The sequence below is a fragment of the Taudactylus pleione genome, unplaced genomic scaffold, assembly GCF_031769625.1.
Source record: "Taudactylus pleione unplaced genomic scaffold, aTauple2 ptg000009l, whole genome shotgun sequence".
NCBI classification, from domain to species: Eukaryota; Metazoa; Chordata; class Amphibia; order Anura; family Myobatrachidae; genus Taudactylus; species Taudactylus pleione.
The window spans coordinates 11,682,692-11,691,412 of record NW_028284412.1 but is presented as its reverse complement, the minus strand read 5'-3'; positions in this window follow the sequence as shown (position 1 = coordinate 11,691,412).

Sequence of the window (8,721 nt, the reverse complement as noted above, 5' to 3'; positions counted from 1 at the left end):
TTCTTTAAGGGTTGAGGATGGAAGCTGCTGGCCAATAGAAGTGTATTCATATCAGTCGGTTTCTTAAAGATTGTCGTAGTAAATGCAGCTGCTTCAACTGAAACAAGTACATCTAGGAATGAGATGCTGAGTGAACTGCAGGAGAATGTAAATCTGATGGAACCAGGTAAAGAATTTAAAGAATCAACAAAATTCTCCAACGCAAGGGCACTGCCAGTCCAGATCAAAAATAAATTGTCTATGTATCACAAATAAAATGCAATAAATTGTGAATAACGCTGATTGGACTTAATGTACTTGACCTTGTAATCGTGCATGTAAAGATTTGCGTAGGCCGGAGCCATATTGGATTCCATGGCAGTACCCTTGCGTTGGATATAAAATGCATTGTCAAACAAGAATCAATTTTTGTGTAAAATAATTTCCATAAGAAGAAAAAGAAATACACTTGGGGAAGCTGCATGGGTTCCGCTGCCCGGGGGTTAACGTCCGGTCAGCCACGAGGTGACGCGTGCCAGGTGTGCACACAGGTGAGTGTATTCACCATTAGAGTGTCAGGTATTTATGGTCTCTGCTGACAGAGAGCCTGATTCAGACCCGGTCGCAAGTGCTGAGTGCTCGCAACCGGGTCGATGTTTGGCCACTGGGCATGCGCTCGACCGAGCATTGGTAACGCCGGTATGCATGAAGATCCCCACAAAGGACCGCTCTGTCGGTAAGAGCGGCCCTTTGCGATGTAGGGACTTCCGGGTCTATGACCCAGAAGCCCCTCCGGCGACTTTTTGCACATGTGCAGAAGGACGCGCGTGCTGGGAGGAAGCACATTGTACTCTGGGGCTTAGTGCATATGAGAAATGTCAGACCTGCATTTTCGGGGTTTGACCGTGTTTCTCCCTTTCCTGCATCTCGCCCAAGGTGTCAGGCTGAAGCCATGTACTTCACATTTGATTAGTAAATTATCATTGGTTTGCATACATACATCACATTTTATTTGTAGCTTGGCGTTTGTTTAATGAGCACAATCAACTACAGTAGTTCATGTTTGGGGAAGTGAGCACAATATTGGCAGATATTCAACTCTTGGACGATATACGAGTTTCTTCCTTATCCTAGTTACTGACTTTGCAAATTAGCTCATTCGTATTATATTATTTTTAATGTATCTTACATAGGTCTATTTACCTATATCTTTCCTATGATGTGACCTATGGAGCTCGATTATAGCTAATGTCCTGCTCTGTGAGATATACTAGTATTTAATATTGTTCACATTGTGCCGCAGTTGTCTGCCTTGTAGTGTTAGAGACTGATAATTAAATTGAGTACTAAGGACCTGATTCAGACCCATTCGCGAGCGGCTGTCCGCTCGCAAGTGGGTCGATGTTGTGCACTGCGCATGCGCACGACGGCGGGAGCTCCGTCGTGCGCATGCGCCAGACGCAACGAGCGAAGGACTTTCCTTCGCTCGTTGTGTCTGATCAAAGGGTGCGTGATGTCGATGTTGATTGACAGCACGCCCCCTTTGGTGGGCTTGCCGGGTGCGTGCCTCCCAGACGGGGGCGTTCCCAAGGGAACGCCTACCGTCAGAAGCCGGCCCACTGACATCACTAGTGATGTCAGTGGGAGTGATTTTGGCTCTGATAGAGCCAAAATTACTCCGGGCCTTGCGGTTGAAAAACTCAAGACCATCGCGGCCATCAAACTGCACGCTCGTATAGGCTGTGGGTGGTGACCCACAGCTATATGAGCGTCCAGGAGGACGCCCCATAATTATGGAGGACAGCCCTCATTCAGAGCGTGCGCTCTGCTCAGAGCGTACGGCTCTGAATGAGGGCCTAAGGGTAGTAAATTTCACCCATTGGGCTGCTGGTTATATTGACATTAGAATCCAAAACTCAGTAATTATTAATAGCTGTTTACCGCCACTGACTGCACCTGGTCTCCTAAGAAGACGTAAACTTGTACATCAACCACATTACATATGTTTTGCTGCTTACCTTGTTCACAGGTATTCAGTACCTGCTGCAGCTCTAGTGTGAAGCTCAGTTATTGCTTGTGTGGATCCTGGGATGTTTGGGCCCTTTAGGCCTCCCTCCTCCCAACCAGCTACAACATTAAATTAATAATATAATTTATTACGTAGACCTACTGTATTACCCTAAATCACCCCTGACATTAAAGGCCTGATTCAAAGAAGTACACTATGCCAATCATTTCACAGCAGAGCGATTATTGGCTAGTCGCAAATAGCAACTTTTTATTTGCAGAGTGATTGACAGTTAAGGGCCATTTGGGCGAGGTAACGGCGTGTGTCGCGACCGATTTCGGGGCATGTCGGTGCCTGCATCTGTGATCCCTTATGCACAAAACATGGCTCCAGTGTCTTAGTTCTGGCGACCATTGTGCACGACCCTAGGGTTACTCAGGAAGCCAATTATCGAAGGATTTGCGTATGCGTATATTAGTGCGAAGTTGCTTGGATTTGCAATAGCGCCTTGGGGTATTTCAAAACATATCCCAGTGTCTGTGACATTAGCATATATTCGCAGATCCTCTGTGTGCAAAATCGCAGCAGTGTCGGCAATAGTGTACTTTTCTGAATCAGGCCCTAAGTTAGCAGGCCAATTTCCCCTAACCTCAACTAACACTTAACAGTTTTCACATTTAATACAAAAACCTATTTCACCCCCAAGCATCCCCAACATTGGGATGCAGTTGCGGCTGCCGGTCTACGCCTATGATAATCCCGACGCTGGAACGTTGAGGACGCCAGCCCGAGCAAAGGTTAGTCCAGGGCGCCCTTAGCGTTAGCTGCAGGGGGGGGGAGGGTTAAGATTAGGCACTCTAGTGGGGTTAGGTTTGGGAGGGGGAGATTAGGGCTAGGCTTCCCCCCTAGGAGGGTTATGTTTAAGGTGCGGGTAGGGGGGGATTAGGTTTAGGCACTATTGGGGGAGGTTGGGGTTAGGCACCACTACCGGAGGGTTGGGGGGGGGGGCAGTGGAGGGTTAGAATATTCACCTGCCCCAGTCGGGATCTCCTCCTGTCGGGCATCCGCTGTTGGGATTTAAACAGCCGCCGGCATTTCAATCCATTCCCCCAACATTATAGTATATAATACAATTTTACTAGAGCTGCATGTTTTAAAAATCACCTCAGTATCATAAACGAAATATTTAGTACCCCCGTGGATCTTTTAAAATGTGTCAGTAAGTAATGAATACAACCAGGGCCGGCTCGAGGCACGTTTGACCAGTGCGTTCGAACAGAGGTGCCACCCCATAGGGGGCGCACCCCTCCCAACTATCGCTATTTCAGCAGGACAGTCCCGTTTTTCGGGCACTGCCCCGATGTTCCACCGGTGGTCGGAAGTTTGGGCACCCTCACTGCCGCTGCTGTGTGGCGGTGCTGGTCCCGGAGAAGAGAAATGGATGCCACACGCATGCGCGATCATGATTTTGCCGATCTGGCTGCCCCCTCCTGTAAAGGGAAACCAGAATGTTGGCATCTGTGGTCTATGGACAGGGCAAACGTGAAAGAATCAGAGGGCTAAGCGAGCCTACTCTCCCAGAACAGCCAGGAGTCCCCCCGAAAATAGGATGCTGCTCCCGTCCCTCTAGAAGAGTGGGCAAGACTCCCGCCGGCACACCCCTGCCGGTGTCTGCTCTCCCCTTGTATAAAGTGACCAGTCCGGGGAGAGGCAATTACACGATTTGCGCTGAATCGCATCATCGTGGCACCACCCCTGGCTAAACAATGCCGGTAATCTTGACAATGCCAGTAATCTTGGCATTGCGTAGCGGGGGCTGTGACTGTGCAAGTGCGTCATCGCCATCTTCTGCTGCTGCTGTGCTGACCTGGGAGGCGGCAGCCAGACTGTCGGCAAGTCTGTAGACAAGACTTGGGGCCTGATTCTGAATTGATTGATTTTGCATGTAACCCACAAATACTGGGCAGCTCTATTTTACACAACAATTTAGATTTGAGGGCCTGATTCAGAGACGGACGCTAATGCGATTTCATTTGCAATGCAGCTGCGAATACATGCTAATAGTTACAAAGCTTACCCGAGCATAAAGACACCCATCGCTGTCTTCTCATATGCGTACGACGTCGCATACCTGTGTAAATATCTGTAACATTGACGCATATCAAGAAGCCATCTTGTGGAAAGTTGGAAATGCCGATCGGTTGTCATCGTTGATCATCTATATATGTTGGGAGAATCTGTGAAATTCTTCATGTTAAAAATCCTCGATTTGCTGATCACGATCATATTTTGGTCATCATCGGCAAATCAGTGGAATCCAACATGTTGGATTTCACCGAAACCCTGACCCCGGTGTCTGGGGATCAGGGAATTGGCCCCATACATCTGCGATGTATGGGGATCTATAGACAGAACACATGGGATAGGGACCTTAGTTAGACCAAATGACAGTAAGCCGTTAAGTACTGGTTTGTTCATACAGTAACTTTGCATATATTCTTGGGCCAATTCTGTAAGAGGAGATCGAACTGAAGTAGTTTGAACTTGATTTATAACACAACAATGGCTCCCTGTCATAGTTTCCCTTTAATAAATCGATAGGCGTCTGCTGTATTACAAAGTATGACCAGGATTGATTTATTAAGTAGTTCTTGTCACTTTCTCATTATGCTTAAAAGATACTGAGATTTTCTACAATGCAAGGTTCCTTTATTGTAATTAATGCTTTAAGGGAAAGAGTGTACATACAGGTATCTGCTACCTTGTTCTTCTAATCCAAATGTTATCATTTCATACATTGGGGGTGATGTACTATAGCTACACTTATCATGCTGCCATAGCTCTTGCTGCTTCACCTCTAAAGCTGGGTAATCACCTAATAGATATATCTGCAGATGATGGTTGTTCATACACACTGAAAAACCATCACTGCCATCTGACCGGTGGTCGCGTCACACTCCCCTTCCCGGCAAACTTGTGCATCAACTGCCCATACACTGGGCCTGATTCAGCAAGGATCACAACTGCGAAACCGCATGCGGATGGCCGATTGTTGCATACTGCGCATGCATCGCAGTGAACATACGCGAATGCCCCACTGCGAACGGGACTGTGATCTACAGTGCAGTGACTACGCAGACCCATCGCAGAGTGATTGACAGGAAGTACCGTTTAGAATGGTGAGGGGGTGGTGGTCAGAGAAATGCAGGCGTGCCAGTGTGTTTGAACACCATTGCAGGGGCGTGCATAAATCAGCCACTGCGATGGCATATGCAGCCTGAGCTCTCACTGCGTGCAGGGAAGTTAGCAATTTTTACGTGATGCCGTAATTGTGCGAGAGGCTTTGATGTACTGTACTTCAATGTTACCGATGTTGTGGATGGATTGCAAGGTATTACAGATGTACGAGAGGGGAAGCAGGCGTCTGCATGTTGTCAGTGCGAGTGCTTTGTGATTAGAATTATTAGCATACTTTCGCAGCAGAACTGTGTGCGTGATTGCACCCGCAATCATAATAGCGATCTTTGCAGAATCAGGCCCACAGAGCACAATGTCCAAATACATCTGCATATATATTTTGCATTAGCTGTGAACGACGTTATTCACCGACATATAATCTGTGCACACTGGCCGCCACACCCATGGTACATCTGTCATTCAACTGAACGGCCGATATGTCGGCCAGTGTGTACCCAGCAATATTGAGGCAAAGCAGGAAGCAATAACATTGAAATGTATTAACATCTCGGCAGAGAGGGGTATTAAGAGAGGAGGGGGCCCATGTGCATTGCTCGTCTGGGGGCCCTCTCCTCTCTCCCCAGCTGCCGGCCGAGCACTGACCGCAGCAGTAAACTCTGGGCACTAGTCTGTGCCCAGAGCCTACTGTGCATGCACGGCCGCCATTTTTCCGGTGGTTTCCCTACTTGCGTATGCGCAAAATGTTGGGAAAATGGCAGCGGTGGCCATTTCTCCATGTGTTTTGTGAAGCTCTACAGCCGACGCGGGACTTGGGAGGGGTAAGTATTAAAAATTATAGCTGCGATGTGTGCACCACACTATTCATGATGAAAAAAAAAAGTGGTGATACTTATGGATTGAACACGCTGCTAATTCAATGTAAGTATCAGAAGCATTCATCATGCTTCCATTACTTAATTATCACTTCAGAAAAGCTGATGTTTCTGCGGAGACAGCTTTTCGGAAGTGTGTTAAGTTTCACTATCCTGTCTGCGTACCTGCAGCAGCATTCCTGATCTTTTGCACCTGTACATGTACTCTGCCCGACTGGTAGGGACATGTCAGGCAGCTGCTGCCTCTCTGCTGGTGAGTCTGCCTGGACCCCCCGGTCTGTCTGGCTGTCAGGGTCATGTGAGGTGGCTGCTGTCCTGCTTGGCTGGGAGGGAAGGTAGGGTTGTTGCAGGCCAATCAGGAAGTAGGGTGGGGCTTCATTGGTTGTGTCAGAGGTGGAGGTAGGATCTGTGTGCCTGTACATGGGAAGAAAAATCATTGCATGGCTCTGTGCCATCGATGGCGGAAAACCATTGACAAAACCATCAACCATATGTGGTTAACTATCGATGGTTGTTAACCACTGATGGTCGATGGCCATTACTAGAAAGACCTACTTTGGAGTGACAGTGATGTGAATGCCAGAAAGAGAACTGGTTAAGACAGGAGGGAGGAGAGTGCCCCTCCATACAGAGCCTAAGGAGACAAAGAGATAAAGCTACAAAAAATCCAGAGAGTCAAGCTGCAGCTAAGATAGTCTGGGACTTGTAGTTCCACACCCAGTTGCTCTGCTCCAGTGTATGCCACACCTACCTTCTGGAGGGGAAGCTGTGCACTTCTTAAAATCTTAAATTTGGTGAGAAAACCCCATTTATTACACCTATACACATAACTAGCAGGTGTGATAGACATTGCTACTATTAATCTATATAACAGCGCTGCAACATACAGTTATACAGCATGGGCAGTATCAGTGCACACAGTGGGCCTGATTCAGATGTGGACGCTAATGCAATCGCAGCTGCAATTTTGTACGCAGCTGCCATGTGAAAATATGCCAATATTACAGCTGCCTGGACATGTCTTGAGATGCCACCTGCGGTCACACAAACCTAAGCGACTGCGTACAAATACACAGCAGCAGTCACAGATCCTTCGATAATCGATCATCTGATTTACCCTATGGTCAGGCAGAATGGCCGAGGGAACTGAGACACTGATGCTATATTTTCAGATGTAGGCAGATACTCGCCCCGAAAACGGTCACGACATGGTAACAGCTAGATCCCCTTCCGTAGATTGATCATGACGTCATCAGCAGTGTCCAACGTCATTCCCTACAATCCAAGTGGGCATAGAGGGGGAATATAACCATGTGGCGAGCATAGCGAGCCACCGTGCCCGAAGCGTGGCGAGTGAAGTGAGGTGAACTACACTTCCGCCCTCAGTGCACGTCACTTCCAGATACAATAACAAGTGGAACTAGTCTTTACCGTCACGACACCCACTGCGTTTTTGCCACCACTCCATTACCTCACACAAAACGGCCCCTGTCTGTCAATCACTAGTGAATAGATCCTCACTACAACCATAGTCCCATTTGATCACAAGTCAATTGCCGCACATGTTGATTGCGGCTAGGACGCATGCACATTCCACATTAATCGCTCAACTGGGTAAATATCGTTATTGCAACCACATCTCAATCAGCCCCAGAGACCCTTTGACACGATCCAAAACAATGAGAGTACCCATAACTTACAGAGTGTACTGAACATTTTCGTTAGGTCAAATGGACCATTATTTCTTCTAGAATCTTCTTTGGACAGCGTTATACAAAGGGACTGTAGGAATTATTTTTATTACTGAGTAGTCTGTAAGATCTTGCAGATATAGATTTGCATTATCCTTGTGAGATTGTATTTGTTAGTGAATAGCCAGTATATCCATATTTGTAGTATAGTTACCAACCACTTACCTGGCAAATATTTTTTTCAAAAATTGTCCCTGAAATGCTGGAGAAAAGAGATTTTTATGCTTACTAAATAAAGCCCTAAGCTGGAGGGAACCCACCTTACACTCTGATATCTATCAGGATAATTAACCATCTGAATTATGTCAGTAACGTCTTTCAGTCCTGGCGGAAGATGTATCAAACATTCTAGAGCAGGGGTTCCCAACCACGGTCCTCAAGGCACACTAACAGTCCAGGTTTTAGGGATAGCCACACCTCAGCACAAGTGACTTAATTAGAACCTCAGTTATTTTGATTTAATCAACTGTGCACAAACAAGAATATCACTAAAACCAGGACCGTTAGTGTGCCTTGAGGACCGAGGTTGGGAATCACTGTTCTAGAGAGTGATAAAGTGGAGAAGTTACCCAAAGCAACAAATCGGCTTCTGTCATTTTATAGCTTGTGCTAGATAAACAACAAGAAGCTTATTGGTTTCTAAGGGCAACTTCTCCAATTTATCTCTCTCCAAGGCTTGATACATCTCCCCTGTGTTATGTTGTGCAGGAAATATTACTGATTTAATTACTTTTAATTGTTTCTGTGTAATGTATAATATGTTTTACTGGACTGTTGTGTCACTGCAACATCAAACTAGTTAAAAAAAAACATTGGCCCTCATTCAGAGCCGCTTGCTATTTGCGGTTGTTCGTTTTCTAGAAAGGGGTGGCTATTCAAATGAACCGTTCGCACTTTGCGGTCTGTTCACGCC